Below are 22186 nucleotides of genomic sequence, written 5' to 3'. Positions count from 1 at the left end.
ATTCACATAGTGACAACAATAGCAAGGGTAACATTCTTACCTTGAAAGATTCTGTCGATCAAAGCTCTCCAATTATAACCTTCCCTTCGCACCAATAAAATAAACTGGGAGGGCGGAAGTCGCTCCTTCAACGGGTTTTGAAAGACCGACGCGATCCGGAGCCGCAAAGCATGATGGGATAGAGGTCAGCCAGCATATGCCCTTTTCCCACCAAGTTAACAGGGTGATGTGGTGGAGGGGGTCACAGGATGGGGCGGGGATTGGATTTGGAAAGAAAGTGGGGGGATATTGATAATTTCTACAAAAAGCTTCGGCAAGCGGCCCGAAGGCAGCGCACTGGAAAATGAAGCTGTACATGTTCATTCAGTGAATTTGAGCATATTTTGAATAATTTTGCTTGCTTCAAGCTTTCTGTTGTGTTTACTCTTTTATACCCCACCCCCCTCCCCTGGTCGCTGAAGGGGGGGGGGGGGGTTAAACCCCTCCCCCGGATCCACCCCTGGGGGCCACAAACATAAACATTCTCAATCACGCATCACAGGAAGAGAAACAGGCTCAAATCACGGGTCACGGAAATAATTTGTTGGCAAGCACGGTTCATGTGAAAGTCCTCCCCTTCAGTTAAAGTTTTGTGTGTACCGAACATGATTTTGGATTAAAAAACCTCACTAATAGTTATATTAGAGGGTTACAATGCAGATAAACTGATAAGACAAACTGCAAAATCATGAATCTACGAACTTTTATTTCATTGAAATGGCCTCATTCAGTGCTATTTTAAAGTTAAAATACGATCAATTCATCAATAGACCAAGATCACATTGTTAATGTTATTCATAGAGACATACAACAAAATGTACGAAAGCAAATTATTAATACATCGATCATCAAATAGAAAATACACACAACATATAGACTACGTAGTAGGACATACGCAGGGGCGTAAAAAGCATTTTTAAATGTGGGGGGACACACTGGCGGGGGTCTGGGGGGGGACACTGGCGGGTCCTCCCCCAGAAAATTTTTAATTAATTAGATGCCATTTCCTGCATTCTGGTGTATTTTTAACAGGTTGCTGAACACCTAATTTTACCTACAAAAGTCACTTATTTCAATGACTATTTTAGAGACTCAACAGTAAGTCCTCATTCAACTAGTCCATATATTCATCAGCCTGTTTTTAAACCCACTGCTCTGCCCAAGATAATGAAGATGAATGTGACAATTTATCACCAACAATGACTTTATGGGTGCATTTTACTTTTTATTTTGTGTTTCCTTTTTTATTTAGTTTTAGATGTAACACAACATGCCACTGTGCCAAGCAATAGTGACACTCAACTGTATGCTTAAAAATAAGAATATTCATAATTTCGCACAGTGAACAGGCATGACATGGCATCATGCAAACTTCATAACACAAAATCACACTGTGTCAAGCAACGATGACACATAAAAAATAACTTCACACAATGAACAGGTGCAATTTTGTTAACCACCAACAGTGGCTTTAGTGGGTGCATTTTACTTTTTTCCGATTTAGTGATACTCATAACAAAAATGCCATGGCATCATGCAGTCTTCATAACACAAAATCACACTGTGTCAAGCAACGACACATAAAAGAGAACTTCACACAATGAACAAGTGCAGTTTTGTCAACCTACATGCAATGGTGGTACTACAGTAACATTTACAGATTAGTATAACAAATAGATTTATAGATATAACTCCTTACATTGGTGCCACCACAATTTCTACCACTTCATAACTTTTATCCCCCTTTCCTTCACAATCCACCTGGAATAACATCCATCTCTCTCCATTGCTTTCCTTTCTACTATTCCTTCCCCATACACTGATTTCCCATCTTACTTTCCAGAAAACTGCGCGCGGTGAGTTGTTGTAGGGAACGCCCGGAAAACCCTGAGTGGATTTTCAGTGGTCTGTGTTTTCTCTTATCGATCAAGTGGAATGGATTCTTTCACGAAGCAATAGAAACGGCACTGGGTGAACTAATATTTTATGTTAAATGTGGGAGGTCCAAACAAAGAATTATGAAATGTGAAGGGGACATGCCCCCTTCACATTCAATGGTGGCGACGCTCATGGACATACGTCACTGGATGGTCGCCAGTCCATTATGTATTACCACTACGTTGTATTAGGACGTACCTACTACGTAACGACGACGTATTTCCCTGACATTACCAAAGCACTACCTAGTATATATGTTGTGTGTTTGCTGGGCTATTTTCTTTTAACGTTTAGTGGTAAACCTACCCAGCTGATAAAAGTATTGTGTGTTGTCATGCCAGAATGCACTCCTACTCGCTGATGAGAGGTGACTTGTCATTGTTCGAGAGCGTCTGCGATCAGCCAATCACAGGCCGTGTTACAACATAATGTATTCAACCAGTGTAAAATTTGGAAGAAAATTAGAAATAGATTAGACCCATATCTTTACAATTTTTGTGGATCATCCGGTTTGATGCTTCTGAAATACAGACGGGCAAATGCAAAAATTACCAGTCAGTGTCCGCCAGCCCGGCCTTATTTCCCCCACTGCACTCAGAGGAAAGAGCTATCTGACTCCTGCCGTAGGCCTGAATTCATAGACACACATGATTAGTGAGCGTCACTGGAATTGACAGGGTTGAGAGAGTACGCTACCCCTCCCTCCCTGAGAGCACAGACCAATTTTGCTTTTCCCCCCTTGGTTTAAGGAGAAATGTTATTTTGTTTTTTATGTCTGGAAATACACAAAATGACAATAAAAGGAACTCTAGAATGAAAGCATTAAAAATAAAAAGATCACGATATTTGTCACCGTGAATAATTCCTTGCCAGACCAGCAGAGGGCAGGCTTCTCACAGTAGAATTTCTTCCTTGGTTGTTCCACTGATTTCCCGTCCTCAGCCCGGTTGATTGCAGACAGGAAGCACTACCTCAGGCAGCCTTTGAGAGAGGTTACCTGAGGTAGTGTTTGAGGTCAACCAATCAGAGCATGTGCTATAATTGAATTAAGAAAAACATATAGATACCGTAAAATACCAAATAATAGCCCGGGCGATTATTTGTCTCAATCATGTAAGAGACCCGTCGCGTATTAGAGACTAGGCGGCTATTTGGAACAGGCGATTAATTCCTTCTTCACAAACACCTTCCCCAAAATCTACCTCAAAACTGGGAAAAAATCATTCTCAGATAGGCCTACTTTTAACCAGTATAACTTACAGTTTGTTTAGAGTTAGATTACAGATAGCACGGTGCCGACTTCGGGGAATTTTGAAGACGCAGAATGCATCTTTGCATGGCACAGTCGGGGTGGATAAAGGATAAATCACACACCTTTTCCTGTTAATGACTAGTTAAGCGCATGCTTTACAAAATAATCAAGAAACCACACCATTGTCTGTGCGCAGCACTGTGATTTAATTACTCTGCAAAGTTATGGTCACTTGCTATCACCCTCACCCATGCAGCCTCCACCCTTTGCGCTTCGCGATGTCTGTCAATCTGAAATTGCATGGAGGGCGCGACGTTGAAGCAACATAATTAGGGTGCGAAGTGTCAAACCAAAGGGTTTTTTCTTATGCTGAAAAATAAGTGACCTGCAGTGGCTACATACTGTCATCTTGCATCACGTTTCTCTCCAAGACGTCTCCCTATTTGGCCGATATGAGCCTATTCCCCGAGTGAGTTGGTACGGTGGCTCGACCCCGTAGAAAACTTAAAGTTCGGATGAAAGTTAGTTGAATAGGTTACTGACTTGTAGGCCTACATGTTGCCTGCCTGACGCGTGCTTCTGCCCAACTTGCACGACAGATTACTTGTTGAAAAGGCCCCTTGGATTAGATTGGCCGCGAGCAGACTGAAATGCATGTTAGAACGCTCTCACCTTTTTTGTAAAGCGTCTTCCAGATCCGAATGGGTAAGGGCAAGTGAAATGGTATAAGGTCTTTAATAAAACTCAGTGTGTGCTTTGACGCATGCATTTGGCAATTTAGGTCGTTTAACAGAAGCAGCAGTCCAACCTTGGAAACCCGCAGTCCTCAATGTCACCACACACGCTGGCTTTCGTTGGGTATACCCAAAGGGGTGGCTAAGACATCTGTCAAAAGTTACGGAGTTGCATTCCTCAAGAAATATTACGGTAGACCAAGATTATAACATTGAAATGGCATGTTTATTATCACGTAACAAAATGTTGTAAACAGTATTATAGAAATAATTTCATTCATTCATTCATTCATTCATTCATTCATTCATTCATATTGTTTCGGTAGAAAACTATGCAATGCAAAATCGTTTAAACACCAGAAAAACAGAAAAGTGCTGGGCCTCAAGATTCTAGATAGAACGTTCGGACGCTTTTTTTTTTTTTTTTTTAGACCCCGGCGAGTATTCGGAACCGGCCTTTATTTGTCACAACACACGCGTACACCCGGCCGTTAAAGGGAACTCGGCGGTTAATTGGAACTCGGCTATTATTTGGTATTTTACGGTATATAATTATCATCAAACATTTTATTTGAACATCAACACATTGTCACATGAAATATACCGACAACAGCTTTTGATATTGTTGAATCAATACATTAATTATCGATGAAATTTATTTGTATTTTTATTTGCACTTTCACTATTTTTTAAAATTCAAACCTGAGATATTGTAAGTTCGGTTTTCTCGCGGTGTGACGTAGTACGCAGAGTTATTTATGGCGCATGCTCTGATTGGTTGACCTCAAACACGACCTCAGGCCGCCTTTCTCAAAGACTACCGGAAGTAGCGTTTTCTGTCTGTGATCCACTGTGCATCTTTCCAGTCCGCACCTGTCTTGTGTTTCCCCGATTGCTTCCTGTTTCCCTGTTTAGTTACAGTACAATATACTATGAAGTGAGAAAAAAACACCGCATGAGAAAATAACTGAATAAGTATCAATACTATATATTAAAGATAAATTGAATTGTGGAAAGAGTGATGAAGGAGATTTTCAAAAGGAGAAATGACATAGTGGTGGTTGTGGTTTCCTGAAAACCAAACTATATGAAAGAGAGGCACTCAGGCAGTGTGACAGATTGTGTGTTTGACTTTGAGGGACTGGTGTGTGTGCAGAATAATCAGTCATGATGAAGTGCTTGTATCTAGTGTCTGTTGTGTTTCATGTCGCTGCAGGTGAGTGAAGATATTTTCTATTTTCTATGACAGAAAGGAGAGAGAATATTGGCCAGTTCTTAGTTCAGCTGCTTTGTGTTTAGTTAATGTGGTTTCTGTTCAGACTGGGTTTACAGTCGGCCGTAGTTCAGCCCTGTTCCTGAACATCCAAACCCAACACTGCAAAATGTTTATCTTTGAGAGTTTTAATTAACAACAGCTTTACGTACTACAGTGTTATAATATTAATTGGGCCAACAGAGATGAACACAGTCAATGGAAATATTTGACTATGGCTTTATATAATGTTAGTAAAATGCAGAATTTCAAGACCAGCATGTAGTTCTAGTTAAATTGTTCAAAAACAGCAGTAAATTTTACACACGTTGACCTGTTCAGCTTTTTTCTTCCTGATTTAACTTCAGTCTAAATGTAATCATGAAGACAGGGGGGCAAATGAATAAGGAGGATTCTACAGTCAGATTATTTTACATCTCTATCATACTTACAGTATATATTTTTACACATTTACTGAATTACAATCTCTGTCTTATTGAATGCTTCTATAAGAACTCATATGAAGCATGTCACTTCTTGGCTGTAAATAGACTTGTGTGAACTTCACACCTTTTTCTGCTGTATCTCTGTCAGTGACCACCATCTTTACTTCCTGAATTACACCTTATTTATAGGGCTTTTTTAAAATTACTTCCATGCATTTATCAAAACTGTGTTCATGCTTTCAAAACTCACAACAAAATGTCCATCACTGTGTACCACTTTTACTGCCTTGACACAAAAATGATTGAATAACCTCAGTTTTCAAAATTCATAAATTATTTTCTTGCTTGAACACAACCTCCAACAAAGCCCTGTGTGTCTACAGCTTATTATTCACGTTTATACTGTTTTCAAAAATGATCAAAACAAGTTTAAACCAATCAATAAAAAAAAATTGTAAAAAAAAAAAAAGGATTAAATGAAATAGATTCCAAAATCCCCAAACCCCACCAGTAGGTGGAGGGCCTAAGATAACTGGCCTCTAGTTATTATTTTGTGTGTGTGTGTGTGGGTGGCTGGATCCCTGCAACCGACATACCATCCAGGGTGTATTTCTGTGTATTTTGCATCCAGTGCTTCCAGGATATTCCCCAGATTCACTACTAAAGTAACTAAACTGAAAGCCAAAATTGTGTTTTGTGTACATTTACCTGATGCAGTTGTCCAAAGCAGTAGGATACACCTGAGCAGATGAAGAGGAAGTGTCAGCTTGGTGATGCTGGGTTTTATTTAAGCTTTTCAGGTTTCAACACTTGCTTTTACACACATTTTATACATTTGCGCGTGCACACACATTCTCTCTCTCTCTCACACTCATACTCTCACACACACACGGCACTTAGGGAAGCTCTCTCCTCCTCTCTGCTTCCTCCCTCCATATAAGCCTTCGGGTGCAAGACACATGCATACATGCACCATTGATGACACAGGTGTGATTGTTTTGCCACTCACCTTCCTGGCCTCGCTCTCTATTCACAAACCGGCGCCTGACCATAACCCCGCTGCCTCATATCCCTACCACCCGACTCAGGCCGGGGAGCCATCTAACCTGCAGCAGACTCCCACCTCCACGAGGAAGAGAGTCCACCACCACCATCTGCACCCCTGACCTGTTGATCACCTTGAACTTGAAAGGCAGGAAGGCAAGATTCCAGCAGGTGATCCACACGTTGGCATCCTTCATATGGTGGAGCCACTGGAGTGGGACGTAATCCAAGCAGAGGGTGGTTGTACCGGAGGGTGAGGACCACCCACTTGATGGCCAGACACTCCTTCTCAATGGCGCTGTACTTCATCTCCCACACAGAGAGCTTACGACTTATGTACAGCACCGGGTGCTCCTCCCCCTCCACCATCTGTGACAGAACAGCCCCCAGCTCTCTGTCCGACATGTCTGTCTGCAAAATTAAAGTGAGAGAGAAGTCAGGGGAGTGTAAAAGTGGCTGCCCGCACAGTGCATTCTTTACCTTAGTGAATGCCTGTTGGCGCTGCTCCATCCACTGGACCAGATCTGGTGTCCCCTTTTTAGAGAGATCAGTCAGCAGGCCAGAGACATCTGAATAGTTAGGCATAAACCTACAATAGTTGCCAGCCAGCCACAGGAACTCTTTTTTTGGCCTTGGGCCATGGGCATCTCCCAATGGCAGTGGCCTTGTCAATTTGGGGATGCACCTGCCCATGACCCAAGTGGAAGCCCAGATATCATACTTCCACCTGCCCAATCGCACTCTTTTTCAGGTTAGCCGTGAGCTGTGCATGCCTCAACCACTCTAGAAAGATCATGAGGTGTTTTAGGTGCTGCAGCCAGTCATTGCTAGATATAATGATATTGTCTAAATAGGCCACGGCATAGGCAGTATGAGGACAGAGGATTTTGTCCATGAGCCACTCTGGCCCAATCGAGGGTGGTATCTGGCGCATCGGGGATCCGAACCACTGCCCCCATCTCCATTGCATGGCACTGATCCTGGAAATGCCCAGGTTCTCCACAGTGCCAGCACACCAGCCCAGGCTTCACTTCTGCACTGACAGTTCAGGGATCACTCACCTGGGAGGGGGAAAACACAGAAACAAAAGGAGAGGGAGGGAGAGGGACACCATGAGTGCCTACCAATGTGAGCAGGTTCTGGAATGCCTGATGATCCTGCTGCTTGGCCTGCAGCAGGGCTTCAAAGCATTGCTCCTGTACTTGGCGGAGGGTGAGCAGTACTTGGTGCTGGTTTTGCTGGGCAGTGGCGAAAGAATGGACAAGGTCCTTGAAGGGTGAGGATTCCATACAGGTGGTTCCCTTCAGTGTTCCCGGGTTTTGGCACCAGTGTAACAGTCTCTGGTGTGGGGCGGAGCACTGGGACAGGCAGGTTAATAGCAGGACAATTTTTTTTCAGCTGTCAACACATGCTTTTACATGTGCGCACATACATACAAACAAAGTACTCAGGGAAGCTTTTTCCTCTTCTCAACTTCCTCCCTCCATCTCAGCCCTTGGTTGTCACTGCAGGATACACACACACGCACACCTGATTACACAGGTGTGATCATTTGGCCACTCACCTTCCCTCACCTTACTCTCCATTCAGAAACTGGCGCTTGACCACACCCCTGCTGCTACAATGACTTTCTTTTGTATTATATATTTAAAGGACATCTTTCGCACTTGGCGATATGTGATATGTCCTGTGCAGTGGCGGAACAACTGCACACAAGGCCTCAGGGCAAAACACCAATCAGGGCCCCCCATGGCGAAATTGCCAACAAACAAATTAGAAGGCTTGCGGCATATAGGCCTACTCAGGCTATATCTAACAAAAAGCAGTTTTTCAGAACATAGCCTTTGGACCTAGCCATGGTGAAATTGCAAACAAACAGAAGGCCTGTGGCATATAATCAGGCTATATTAGAACAGAACTTGCTCAAAGGTTTTTTTTTATTATTATTATTTTATCATTTTTTTCATAGGCCTACATAGCCTGTATATTCCATTCATTTTTTATTATGCTCCAAATAGACACTAAACAACAACAATAAAAATCCAGCAATCATGAAAGATACACCCTCATCATCTAAGCACGTTTTCAACTACAAAGCCAACACGGAAACCTGCGTTCGTCATTAAAAAGGCATTCGACGTGCCTTGTGCTCCGCAAAGTTGTCGACTATTTGAGGGATGTTAAGCGCTCTTGCTCACTCATTCTCAATTGATAAAATGGCCAATCCACAGAGTCTCTCTTCACCCATTGCGCTCCTGAGATAATTTTTAATCAATTTTAATTTGGAGAACGAGTGCTCTGCTGTCGCAACTGAGACGGGGAGAGTGAGAAAAAGCAAGAAGGCCGTGCACACCTCACTAAATGTAGAAGTTACTGCTGGATGATCTACTACCAGCAACCTAGCCAGGCTAAGCACAGATGTGTGTCTCGCTATCTGCTCCTTGAAACAAGCCCTAAATGACACTAGTTGACCAGGAAAGCTGGAGTCAATATCCAGACTGTAGTGATCACACAGTCGACGGGCCACTTCATTTAGCTCCTCATCCTTGGCATGCTGGAGCGTATTTGGATGAATAGCCTCAAACAAATGAGCAGTCTGATTTAAACTGACAAACCTTTGTGACAGCTGCTGAATGATTACATCAAGGCATGCATAGAACACAGTCACCCGAAAATAATGTTCTGCATTGGAAAGCCAACTGTCTTCGCTAAGGTGATCAAAGCGGCGCTTCACTTTTTTCAACCTGGTGGTGAAAAATTGCATTTGACTGCCCCATTTCACAGCCAATGCCAGAGTGGAAGCCTTTCCCTCATCAAACTGCTCCCTGTAGTCCTGTAGAGTTCGTACAGCATTCTGCAATAATGCAGACGCTTTGAGGAGATCAATGGTCTTCTCCTGCAGTAACTTTGAGATGGCATTAGTGCACTCCAAAATCTTTGTCTGAAGGCTGATTAAAAATATGAACTGAAATTTAGTAATGGCCTTTTTAAGTGCATCTGCCTCATCTCGTTCATTCGTTTTCTCGCTTGTAAGTGAGAGCTTTAATGACATCTCCATATCTGTACTTTAATGCAACAAGTGCATCGTAGCGGGAGGACCAGCAGGTTGGGCAGAGGTGTTTCAAGGTTATGTCCCTGCTCTCAATAAGTCGCCAAGTAATGCCCATCTCTTAACACTGTTGGCAACCACATCATAAAACTGTCTAATCTCTGGGATAGTTTTGACAGAATCATTCAGTACCAAATTCAGACAATGAGCCGCACAGTGCACGTACAAAGCAAGGGGCTCCTGCTCCGCTATTCTCACTTGAACACCAGAATAAATTCCGCTCATGTTCGCTGCGCTGTCATAACCCTGTCCATGGCATCTGGAGAGATCTAAGCCATTCCCTTCAATGCAGCTAATAATTCGGCCCTCCAGTTCAGAAGCGGATGCGTTCACAGTTATCTCGAATCCAAGAAAAGCCTCAACTATCCTGATTTCACAGGGTTTTTTTTACATTTTTTTTTAACCATGATAAGAATGTGTAGCAAAAATGAGAGCTATATAGGTCAACTCGTCTGTAATCATGTGAAAACTTGTAGGTTTCAAGGAATTTCCAATGAAATAGCATAAGGCACATTTATTGGGAGGGCCTGAATGTCAAAGGGTGGGGCCCTGTAAGGCTAGGGGGAGGGCCCAAGGCCCAGGGGCAATGGCCCCACCCACCCCCTTTAGCTCTGCCCCTGGTCCTGTGTCTGTGTGTCTGTATGTCTAGCAAATGTACATAGTTTTGATAATTTCTTAGAATTTCTATAGTTTCTGTTTTTTGTATTTACTCCCTGCAAAAAGTCATTGGTTGCAAGTGATAAAGGGTTCTTGTTGAGAGAGAGGACCTTTGCTTGTGTTCTGGTAGAATGAGTTGGTTTTGAGGCATGTATGAAGTGTTTCTCGAATTATTGTACATTTTACAGAACTCTTACAGTCACGATATTATTGAATTTATCTTCAAGAATGCATATTAGTGTAAGAGAAGTTATTTTCCTGTATCTTGTATGTCACTTCTTCATTCTCTTCTGGACTGTAACAGACTTGTGTGAATTTCACACCTATTTCTACTGTTCTTCTGTCAGTGACCACCATCTTCACTTCCTGCATTATGCTTGAGTGACAGTTTTTTATATTTACTTAAATGAATTACTCAATGTGTTCACATTTTCAAAACTCTTCACACAAATTGCACAACAGTAGTCTATATGGACTGAACTGTGTATAATTTTTCACTGCTTTCACACAAAACGGATTGAAGAACCGCAGGTTTCAATTTTTTTTTTCACTCAAACTCAACCTTCAGCAGAACTGTGTATCTCCAGATAATTTTTTACATGTTTACATCCTGTTTTCAAAACTGATCAATACAAGTTTAAAACCAGTGTTACTTATAAGAAGAAGAAGAAGAAGAAGAAGAAGAATTGGATAAATAGATAGAGCAGAATTAATTTTACAATGACATGAAACATTAAAACCAAACTCATTCAAATATACAGTGAGAGAAAATCTACATAACACACTTGACATAATGATCTAAAGGAAGTCAATATGGAAAGCATCATAACACATTATAGAATGATGCTTTATGGGGAATCATTTAATTTTGTCCTTTTATTAATGAGTTAGGTGACACGGTGGTGCAGTGGTTAGCACTGTTGCCTCACAGCAAGAAGGGTCTGGGTTTGAGCCCAATGGCTGATGGGGGCCTTTCTGTGTGGACTTTGTACTTGTATTTGCATGAGGGTCCTCTGGTTTCCACCACAGTCTAAAGACATGCAGTTCAGTTAACGGACTACTTGAAATTGCTGATAGGTGTGAATGTTTTTTTGTCTGGGGAAGCTGTTACAGGCTTAAGAAACCTTGTATCTTTATTTGACAAATAAGCATGAAGTTCTTTATTTAGCTGTAACCACTCAGCAAAAACTAGCCCTGTGCAGGGACCTATTTAATGGCATGCAAACATTGGTCATTGGAGTATTCTTCCTGGCTGTAAATGACAATAAACCTATTCCTCTGGGGCCAACTGTGTCTCTGTGAGGATCTGTCTTTTTTTTTTATATGGATTCTGTGCATGCCACAACATATGTTAACTGACACTGTGAGAAAGAGGAAATAGCTGTTCAGTCCTTATGCTGCCCTGGACACAGTCATGTAGTCACTCTGGCAGGCTGAATGTCTCACAGTGGCTTGAACATGAGAACATAACTGTGGCATCATTCGTGAAATGTATTTACCCCTCAAAGATAATCTTCATGCCACCATGTAATATCCTCTCTCTTTCTCATATATAGATAGATAGTGTGTGTGTGTGTGTGTGTGTGTGTGTGTGTGTGTGTGTGTGTGTGTGTAAAATGTTACCAACTGTCAATAAATAATGAAATAAGACCGTGTATCATTGAGCGTGGAATATTACACAGTATACCCATTGCATGGCACAATGTTGGTTAAATGATGCTGTGAGAAAGTGGAAGTTGCTATTCTCCCATCAGTCCCCATGCTGCCCTGGCCACAGTCATGTGGTTATTGTGACATGCTGAGTGTATCACAGTGGGTCTGAAGTACTCTGAGAATGCTCGATATGTATGCAAGTATGGTTTTATGAACATTCAGATGACTGCCAGAGGATACCTTCTTGTAAAGTCAAGACAAGTCAACTTTATTTGTATTGCGTTTTTTTACAATGGACATTGTTGCAAAGCAACTTTACAGAACATTAAATACTTTAAACATGTGCTATTTTTATCCCTAATAAATTTATTTATCTATCCCTGATGAGCAAACCTATGGCAATGGGGGCAAGGGAAACACTCCCTCAGATGACATGAAGAAGAAACCTCGAGAGGAACCAGACTCAAAAGGGAACCCGTCCTCATCTGGGTGATAACAGATAGCGTAATTATTAATAACTTGCTTTTATAACTGTGCCCTATATCATCACAAAGTACAACTGTGTAACCAGGAAATTCAATATAGTTTAAACATGAACTCAGTTTTGTTGAAATTATCAACTGTTCATTGATGGAGACTTGAGTGCAAAACTGTTCATGACAACTGCAGTCCTAAAGTTATAATGGCAATTGTAGTCCTCAGCCATCATAGCAAAACTGTAAGTGTTCAGAGCCATCTTCCAAGTGCAACTTTCAACTGTCCATATGGGGCCATCCTCCACAAGAGCAATGTGATGAGACATGAGGCAGACGTAGGGCATCAGGATGGATCAGGCAGGTCCAAAAAGCAGAAGAGGCCAGCATCACTGGTGTCTCAGTATTGACATGTAACTCAGCAGAGAGAGATAGACAGAGGGAGAGATGGGGGGGGGACACAGGTTGTAAGGTATGCCCAGTGTTACCTCACAGTTAAGAACAGTATACATTTTGCACTAAGTGCAAGCAGGGACTCTGGCAAGACTAACTATGACAGCATAACTAAAAGGGGAGAGCCAGAAGGTAGAGCCCTGCAATCCCGCTGGAGTCCCGCGGGACCCGATGCAAAGCAGCGCGGCGCGGGACAAATTTTCAAAGCTCATTGCAGGCGCGGGCGGGAGGGGGAGTGCACAATGCGGGAGTGGGCGGGAGAGGTGATAAGCTGCAGTCCCGCTAACTAAAAACATGTTTAAAATAAAATGTATAAATTATTAATTTATGTCTATATCATATATATAATTTGTGCTGGATATTTTATTTGGCATTAATAAAAACATTTTAAGATGCCTAAATTTGCGGATGTGGTCTAATCTTGCGTACGTTTCCGATTCCTTTCCGCTCTTCCATGTTTGAGATCTCCGATCATGGCAGAAGAGCAGAGCTCCTCTAGTGAAGCTCACAATGGGTATCTCTGTAAAGCCTCAGCTGCGCATGCTGCCTGGCAACGCGCACCCTCGCTACGTGCGCTAGGTGAAGGATCGGTCAGTGGAGAGCTCAGCTAAGCTCAGCATGTTTAATTCCCCAAGCCAATGACAAGAACTTTCGTGTGAAATAATGCGAACGTCTGCATCATGTGGGATTTGCGAGCGGGAGTGGGACAAAATATGGCAGGCGGGAGCGGGACTGAAAATCATAATTCTTTGCGGGAGCGGGCGGGAGCGGGACTGCACAATGCGGGAGCGGGCGGGAGCGGGACTGCACAATGCGGGAGCGAGTGGGAGCGGGACTGAAAATTCTGTCCCGCACAGACCTCTACCAGAAGGTAACACAGACATGAGGGAGCCCTGGGAAATAAAGCAATCAGTCACTCCACCGTCAACAAACCCGAGTGAACATGCGTGTGTGTGAATGTGTATTGGGGGGCTGGCGACAGCATCCATAAATCCCAGTTTCCTGAAACACTCTATGCCTAAGGACCCTCCAGATCTACTCATTTACCAAATTAGAAAAAAAACATTTTATATATATATATATTAGTGCTGTCAAGCGATTAAAATATTTAATCGCGATTAATGTCGCGACTGTCATAGTTAACTCGCGATTAATCGCAATTTAATCGCACATTTTTGTTACATGAAAAACCATTGTAATTCTCTTATCAGCATAAAAACGTGAATGGGCTTGCTTTGTATTGTAAAGCATAACACGTCTTCATACAGCCACTACAAAGTGAAACCTAAGCCGAACACCGGGGCTGGCAGAAGAACCATGAGTGAAGTGATCTACTGTTTGAGTTAGTCTACAACTCAGAGAGACAGGTTACACAGTGACGGTAGGCTTGACATGCTTGATTATAATATAAAGTACACAATTATATTAACTTTAAGTTGTTCGTTGATAAATATTGCATTGAATCTGATCTTTACTGTTTCAGCTCACTTAACACATTTTGTACTTTTACACTTTCTGCCTGTTGATGCGTCGCGCTGTCCAATCAGAGGCGGCCAAATTTGCATATTACAGGAAGGATTTCTGGGATAGCATTGAGTTTACAGTTCAGAGGGATCTGGCTTCTTTAGACGCTGTCTTTTTAAATATTTATTCAGTTTTAAGAAGAGCCAAATGAGCCAGTCTTTTGAACGGCTCTTTTCAAAGAACGGATCACAAAGATGCGGATCCCATCAAAGAGCTATAAATCCCATCTCTACTAGCGCGCCCTGCCCGCGCTGGTTCTTTGGGGGGGGGGGGGTAGAGGACTCTGGCTGTGCGGGGCGTGGCATTACAGTCTAGCTGCTATCGGTTTTCTAAGCAAAGTCTATGTTCCAAGTTCCTGGCAGTTTCAAAAGCTTATGAAAAACCTACATCATGTCACAGAGCGTTAATCTCGCGATAAAAAAAATTATTGTCGTTAAAATTGAGTCAAGTTAACGCGTTAATAACGTGACATTTTTGACAGCACTATATAAATTATATACAGTGGTGCTTGAAAGTTTGTGAACCCTTTAGAATTTTCTATATTTCTGCATAAATATAACCTAAAACATCAGATTTTCACACAAGTCCTAAAAGTAGATAAAGAGAACCCAGTTAAACAAATGAGACAAAAATATTATATTTGTTCATTTATTTATTGAGGAAAATTATCCAATATTACATATCTGTGAGTGGCAAAAGTATGTGAACCTTTGATTTCAGTGTCTGGTGTGACCCCCTTGTGCAGCAATATGTGCAACTAAATGTTTCCGGTAACTGTTGATCAGTCCTGCACACCAGCTTGGAGGAATTTTAGCCCATTCCTCCGTACAGAACAGCTTCAACTCTGGAATATTGGTGGGTTTCCTCACATGAACTGCTCGCTTCAGGTCCTTCCACAACATTTCAATTGGATTAAGGTCAGGACTTTGACTTGGCCATTCCAAAACATTCACTTCATTCTTCTTTAACCATTCTTTGGTAGAACGACTTGTGTGCTTAGGGTCATTGTCTTGCTGCATGACCCACCTTCTCTTGAGATTCAGTTCATGGACAGATGTCCTGACATTTTCCTTTAGAATTTGCTGGTATAATTCAGAATTAATTGTTCCATCAATGATGGCAAGCCATCCTGGCCCAGATGCAGCAAAACAGGCCAAAACCATGATACTACCACCACCATGTTTCACAGATGGGATAAGGTTCTTATGCTGGAATGCAGTGTTTTCTTTTCTCCAAACATAACGCTATTCATTTAAACCAAACATTTCTATTTTGGTCTCATCCATCCACAAAACATTTTTCCAATAGCCTTCTGGCTTGTCCACGTGATCTTTAGCAAACTGCAGACGAGCAGCAATGTTCTTTTTGGAGAGCAGTGGCTTTCTTCTTGCAACCCTGCCATGCACACCATTGTTGTTCAGTGTTCTCCTGATGGTGGACTCATGAACATTAACATTAGCCAATGTGAGAGAGGCCTTCAGTTGCTTAGAAGTTACCCTGGGGTCCTTTGTGACCTCGCCGACTATTACACGCCTTGCTCTTGGAGTGATCTTTATTGGTCAACCACTCCTGGGGAGGGTAACAATGGTCTTGAATTTCCTCCATTTGTACACAATCTGTCTGACTGTGGATTGGTGGAGTCCAAACTCTTTAGAGATGGTTTTGTAACCTTTTCCAGCATGATAAGCATCAACAACGTTTTTTCTGAGGTCCTCAGAAATCTCCTTTGTTCGTGCCATGATACACTTCCACAAACATGTGTTGTGAAGATCAGACTTTGATAGATCCCTGTTCTTTAAATAAAACAGGGTGCCCACTCACAACTGATTGTCATCCCATTGATTGAAAACACCTGACTCTAATTTCACCTTCAAATTAACTGCTAATCCTAGAGGTTCACATACTTTTGCCACTCACAGATGTGTAATATTGGATTATTTTCCTCAATAAATAAATGACCAAATATAATATTTTTGTCTCATTTGTTTAACTGGGTTCTCTTTATCTACTTTTAGGACTTGTGTGAAAATCTGATGATGTTTTAGGTCATATTCATGCTGAAATGTAGAAAATTCTAAAGGGTTCACATACTTTCAAGCACCACTGTATATATAAATAAATATATAAATAAATTATATATAAACAAACAAAAGGCGTGACTAAAAAGATATGCGAACAGCCTAGACTTAAAGACTGTGTCTGATTCCCGAACACTACTTGGAAGGCTATTCCATAATTGTGGAGCTTTGTAAGAAAAGGCTCTGCCCCCTGATGTAGCCTTCACTATATGAGGTAGTGGCTATAACAGATAGCCCACACCTTTTGATCTAAGTAGGCGTGGCAGGTTATATAGGACCAGAAGTTTGCTCAAGTACTGTGGCCAAAACTATTCAGTGTTTTCAAGGTCAATAGTAGTACTTTATAATCAATACGAAATTTGATTGGGAGCCAATGCAAAGTGGATAAGATAGGGGTGATGTGGTCATATCTTCTAGTTCTAGCAAGGACTCTTGCTATTGTATTTTGAACTAACTAAATCTTGTTCATGCATTTATTGGAACATCCAGACAGTAAGGCATTACAATAATCCAACCTAAAAGTAACAAAAGCATGAACTAGTTTTTCTGCATCATGTAGTGATATAATATTTCTTATCTTAGCAATATTTCTGAGATGAAAGTAAGTTATCATCATAATGTTATTCATATGAGTTTCAAACAAAAGACTGGAGTCAATGATCACACTTAGGTCTTTTACTGCTGCATATGAAGAAACAGGAAGGCCACCCAGAGTTACTATGTAATCAAAAAACCTACTTCTAGCTAAGTACAAGTACTTCTGTCTTGTCAGAGTTAAGTAGAAGGAAGTTAATAAGCATCCAGTGACTGATGTCCTTTACACATTCCTCAGTTTTATGAAGCTGGTGTCTCTCATCTGGCTTTGCAGAAATGTACAACTGTGTGTCATCAGCATAACAGTGGAAGCTCATCCCATGCTTACAAATAATATTACCCAGAGGTAGCATATATAAAGAAAAAAGCAGTGGGCCTAACGCAGAACCTTGTGGAACACCAAACTTTACCTTAGTATGCATAGAAAAATCACCATTTACATCAACAAACTGATAGCGATCAGTTAAATAAGACCTGAGCCAGGAGAGGGCCGTTCCCTTGATTCCCACAACATTGTCTTGTCTATCAAGGAGAATGGAATGATCAATGGTGTCAAAGGGTGCACTAAGGTCAAACAATACAAGCAGGGAGACACAGCCCTGATCAGATGCCAACAGTAGGTAATTTACTTCTTTAACCAGTGATGTATCTGTGCGATGATGAGGTCGAAATCCTGACTGATACATTTAATGAATGTTATTCCTATGTAGACTTCACTGTTGTGCCACAGCTTTTTCTAGGATCATGGAGATAAAGGGGAGGATTGATATTGGCCTATCATTGGACAGCTGACAGGGGTCAAGGTCAGGTTTTTTAATCAGGGGTTTGATAACCGCTCATTTAAAGGATTTGGGTACATAGCCAATCCTAAGGGAATAATTGATTATTTTTAGAAGAGGTTCAATTGCTTCATGTATTATCTGTTTGAAGAGTCTTGAAAGTCAGGGATCTTGTATACAAGTTGAAGATTTTGATGTGGAAATTAATGAAGTTAGTTCAATTTCTCCGAGGGGAGTAAAACATTCTAATTGCTAGTCTGATACAGTTATATTGTTAACTACAGGGTTACTTAAATTGTCCGGCCTTAAATTAGGAGTTCGATTTTTTGTTGTTGGATATTGTCAATTTTGTCAGTGAAAAAAATCATGAAGTTGTTGTGACACTTCATTGATATTGCAGGTGTGCATGTCTCTGTTGTGGTCTTTTTCCTTGTTCATTTTACTCTAGTTTTAAATAAGAATCTAGGATTATTTTTGTTATCCTCAATTAGGGTGGAGAAACACCTTGATCTAGCAGCACAAAGAGCTTTTCTATGCTTCAGGAGGCTCTCTTGCCATGCTATTTGGAATACTACCAATTTTGTTTGACACCATTTACATTCTAATTTTTGAGTGGCCTGTTTTAAAGGACATACGCAGAACCATGGTCTCACTTTTTGTTTATAAATGCCTTGAGACCTCAAGAATGGCATCGGAAAAGTTTTAAGTGTTAACAATAAATCTAATGTAGTAATTTTTAGGATTAAAGTGATTCATATAGGTAGCAGTCAGAGTGAATGACCTTGACCTTGACATCCGTGACGTCACAGCAGGAAGTCTATCAGTCTCATCACCATTTCCGCTATACTAAAACTCAGAGCGGATTGCAACTCCGATCCTCCATTTTGAGCTAATTTATCACCATGTCACGATGATGTGTTGCTGACAGGTGCAGCAACATGACAGTAGGTGGATTTACATTGCATTCATGGCCCAAGAATGTTCAAACTGCAAAGATTTGGACGCATTTTGCGAGAAGTTCATGAACACTTTGGGCACCTATGAAGTGGTCTCTCCTCTGCTCTGCACATTTTACTGAAGATTCGTACGAGACCTCTGATCTGTTGAGGAGCATTGGCTATAAGTCCATATTGAAAGAGGGTGCAGTACCAAAAATTAAAGGAAAATAAAACTACTAGAACAGGAAAGTAAGTTCAGTTGCACCAGTTCTCCCGGAGTGTGAGCCGAGGGTTGTTGCTAAAATCTGGGATGGAATGGGATATATTATCGCTCGGGCAGTGACCTCCCTGCAGTTGTTGCTAAAACCGGTGACATCCCGTCCCGTCCCGGGTTTTAGTAATTGCCTGAGCTGAGCAGTAATGGTGGAGTACTCATCTCATCTCGTTATCTCTAGCCACTTTATCCTTTTCTACAGGGTCGCAGGCAAGCTGGAGCCTATCCCAGCTGACTATGGGCAAAAGGCGGGGTACACCCTGGACAAGTCACCAGGTCATCACAGGGCCGACACATAGACACAAACAACCATTCACACACATTCACACCTACGGTCAATTTAGAGTCACCAGTTAACCTAACCTGCATGTCTTTGGACTGTGGGGGAAACCGGAGCACCCAGAGGAAACCCACGCAGACACGGGGAGAACATGCAAACTCCACATAGAAGGGCCCTCACTGGCCATGGGGCTCGAACCCGGACCCTCTTGCTGTGAGGCGACAGCACTAACCACTACACCACCGTGCCACCGCGGAGTACTCAGTATGGAGAAAATGGAGAAAGAGTGGACTAGCCATCTGATTTCTCCACTGGATACGCTTGCCTCAGCAGTAATATCTCACCCATGCGTGGAAGAAGCGAATGAATGGAGAACTGAACGAACAACTGAAAGTCAGATTGTTTCAAAACAATCGGCCACAAGATCAGCCTTCAAGAAGCAAGAACACAGATGGGTAAGCTGCGACTCTCATTTGGATACAAAACAACAAAAACAACAACACTCGTTGTTTACCTGCATTTAGATTAACACGTAACTTATACTGTGTGTGCAGAAGAATCAGTAATGATAAAGTGCTTGTATCTTCTGTCTGTTGTGTTTCACTTCGCTGCAGGTGAGTGAAGATATTTTCTATTTTCTAGGACAGAAAGGAGAGAGAATATTAGCCAGTTCTTAGTTCATCTGCTTTGTGTTTAGTTCATGTGGTTTCTGTCCAGACTGGGTTTACAGTCGGCCATAGTTCAGCCCTTTTCCTGAACAACCAAACCCTACACTGTCAAATGTTTATCATTTAGAGTTTTAATTCACAATAGCTTTACTTACTAAAGTGTTATAATATTAATTGGGCCAACAGAGATGAACACATTCAGTGGAAATATTTGACGATGGCTTTATGTAATGTTATGAAAATGCAGAATTTCAAGACCAACATGTATGATTGTTAAATTTTCCAAAGACAGCAGTAATCTTTATACACAAGGTAAACATGCACGTCGACCTGTTCAGCTTTTTTCTTCCTGATTAACTTCAGTCTAAATGTCCTGATGAAGAGAGGTGGGCGAATGAATAAGGAGGTTTCTACAGTTAGATTATTTTACTTACCCTGTATGTTTTTCCATATTTACTGAATTACATCTCTCATCATCTCTGTCTTCTTGAATGCTTCTATAAGAACTCATATGAAGCATGTCACTTTTTGGCTGTAAATAGACTTGTGCGAATTTCACACCTTTTTCTGCTGTATCTCTGTTAGTGACCACCATCTTCACTTCCTGCATTACACCTTATTTATAGGGTTTTTTTTTTATTACTTACATTCATTTATCAAGACTGTGTTCATATTTTCAAACCTCACAACAGTCGTCCATTTGGACTGAATGTCCATCACTGTGTATTACTTTTTATTGCTTTGACATGAAAACGATTGAAGAACCTCAGCTTTCAAAATTCATGAATTCTTTTGTTGCACAAACACAACCTCCAACAAAGCTCTGTCTACAGCTTATTTTTCACATGTTGACACACTGTTTACAAAACTGATCAAAACAATTCTAACCAAACAATAAAAAAAGAACTATCAAAATTTTGGAAAAAAAAAGTATTAATTTGATTCCTAAATCCTAAAACCACACGAGTAGGTGGAGGGCCAAAAATAACGAGCCTCCATTCATTATTTTATGTGTTTTTGCATTTGTGTGTGTGTTTCCCTGCAACCTTCTCGCGTGCCATCCATGGTGTATTTCTGTATATTTTACATCCAGTGTTTCCAGGATATTCCCCAGATCCATGAGTAAAGTAACTAAACTAAAAGCCAAAATTGTGTTTTGTGTATATTTACCTGATGCAGTTATCCAAAGCAGCAGGATACAACTCAGCAGATGAAGGGTTAATGTCAGCTTGGTGATGGTGGGTTTTAAAATCGCACCCTTCTGAGCTCAGTGTGCCTTAACCACTGATCTACCACTTCCACTGTGCATTTCCTGTTCATGTGTGAACAATATACTCGTCTGAATCAACTCAGTGCAGGACTTTTTACTGTATTATACAGCTAAAGGATATCTTTAGCATTTGTTGATAATGTGATATGTGTGTGTGTCTGGATGTATCACAAATGTACATACTATTGATATTTTTTGGAATTTCAGTAGTTTCTTTTTCTTTTTTTGTACTTTGGATTTACTCCCTGCAAAAAGTCATTGTTTGCAAGTGATCAAGCGTTCTTGTTGGGAGAGAGGGCCTTTGCTTGTGTTCTGGTAGAGTGAGCTGGTTTTGAAGTATGTATGAAGTGTTTCTATAGTACATTTTTGAGAGCTCTCTCAATCTTATTGAGTGTATCTTCAAGAACACATCTTAGTGTAAGAAGTTATTTTCGCTTGTATGTCACGTCATTCTCTTCTGGTCTGTAAATAGACTTGTGTGAATTTCACACCTTTTTCTGCTGTTCTTCTGTCAGTGACCATCATCTTCACCTCCTGCATTACGCCTGACTTACAGCTTCTCACACACACATAGGGGCACCGTGGGCACAGCTTAATTTACAATGCAGTGTTGTTTTACTTAAATATTTAATAGGTTACCTTTATTGCCACTGAAAATGAGACAAATCTAACTTTGGTCTGCAAAGAGCTCAGTGAATTTGTAGGTCCACTATACAGCTAGTACACCAGCT

At 41.3% G+C, this 22186-nt stretch overlaps 1 protein-coding gene across 1 annotated transcript in view; it reads left to right on the top strand.

Annotated features, from left to right (window-relative positions):
- LOC132881495 (junctional adhesion molecule-like) overlaps positions 1-22186 on the top strand; it is a 160126-nt gene that overhangs the window by 118644 nt on the left and 19296 nt on the right. The window lies entirely within an intron of this gene.

Source organism: Neoarius graeffei, chromosome 2, assembly GCF_027579695.1.
Source record: "Neoarius graeffei isolate fNeoGra1 chromosome 2, fNeoGra1.pri, whole genome shotgun sequence".
In the NCBI taxonomy this organism is placed as follows: domain Eukaryota; kingdom Metazoa; phylum Chordata; class Actinopteri; order Siluriformes; family Ariidae; genus Neoarius; species Neoarius graeffei.
This window is presented reverse-complemented; position numbering and strand designations above follow the sequence as displayed.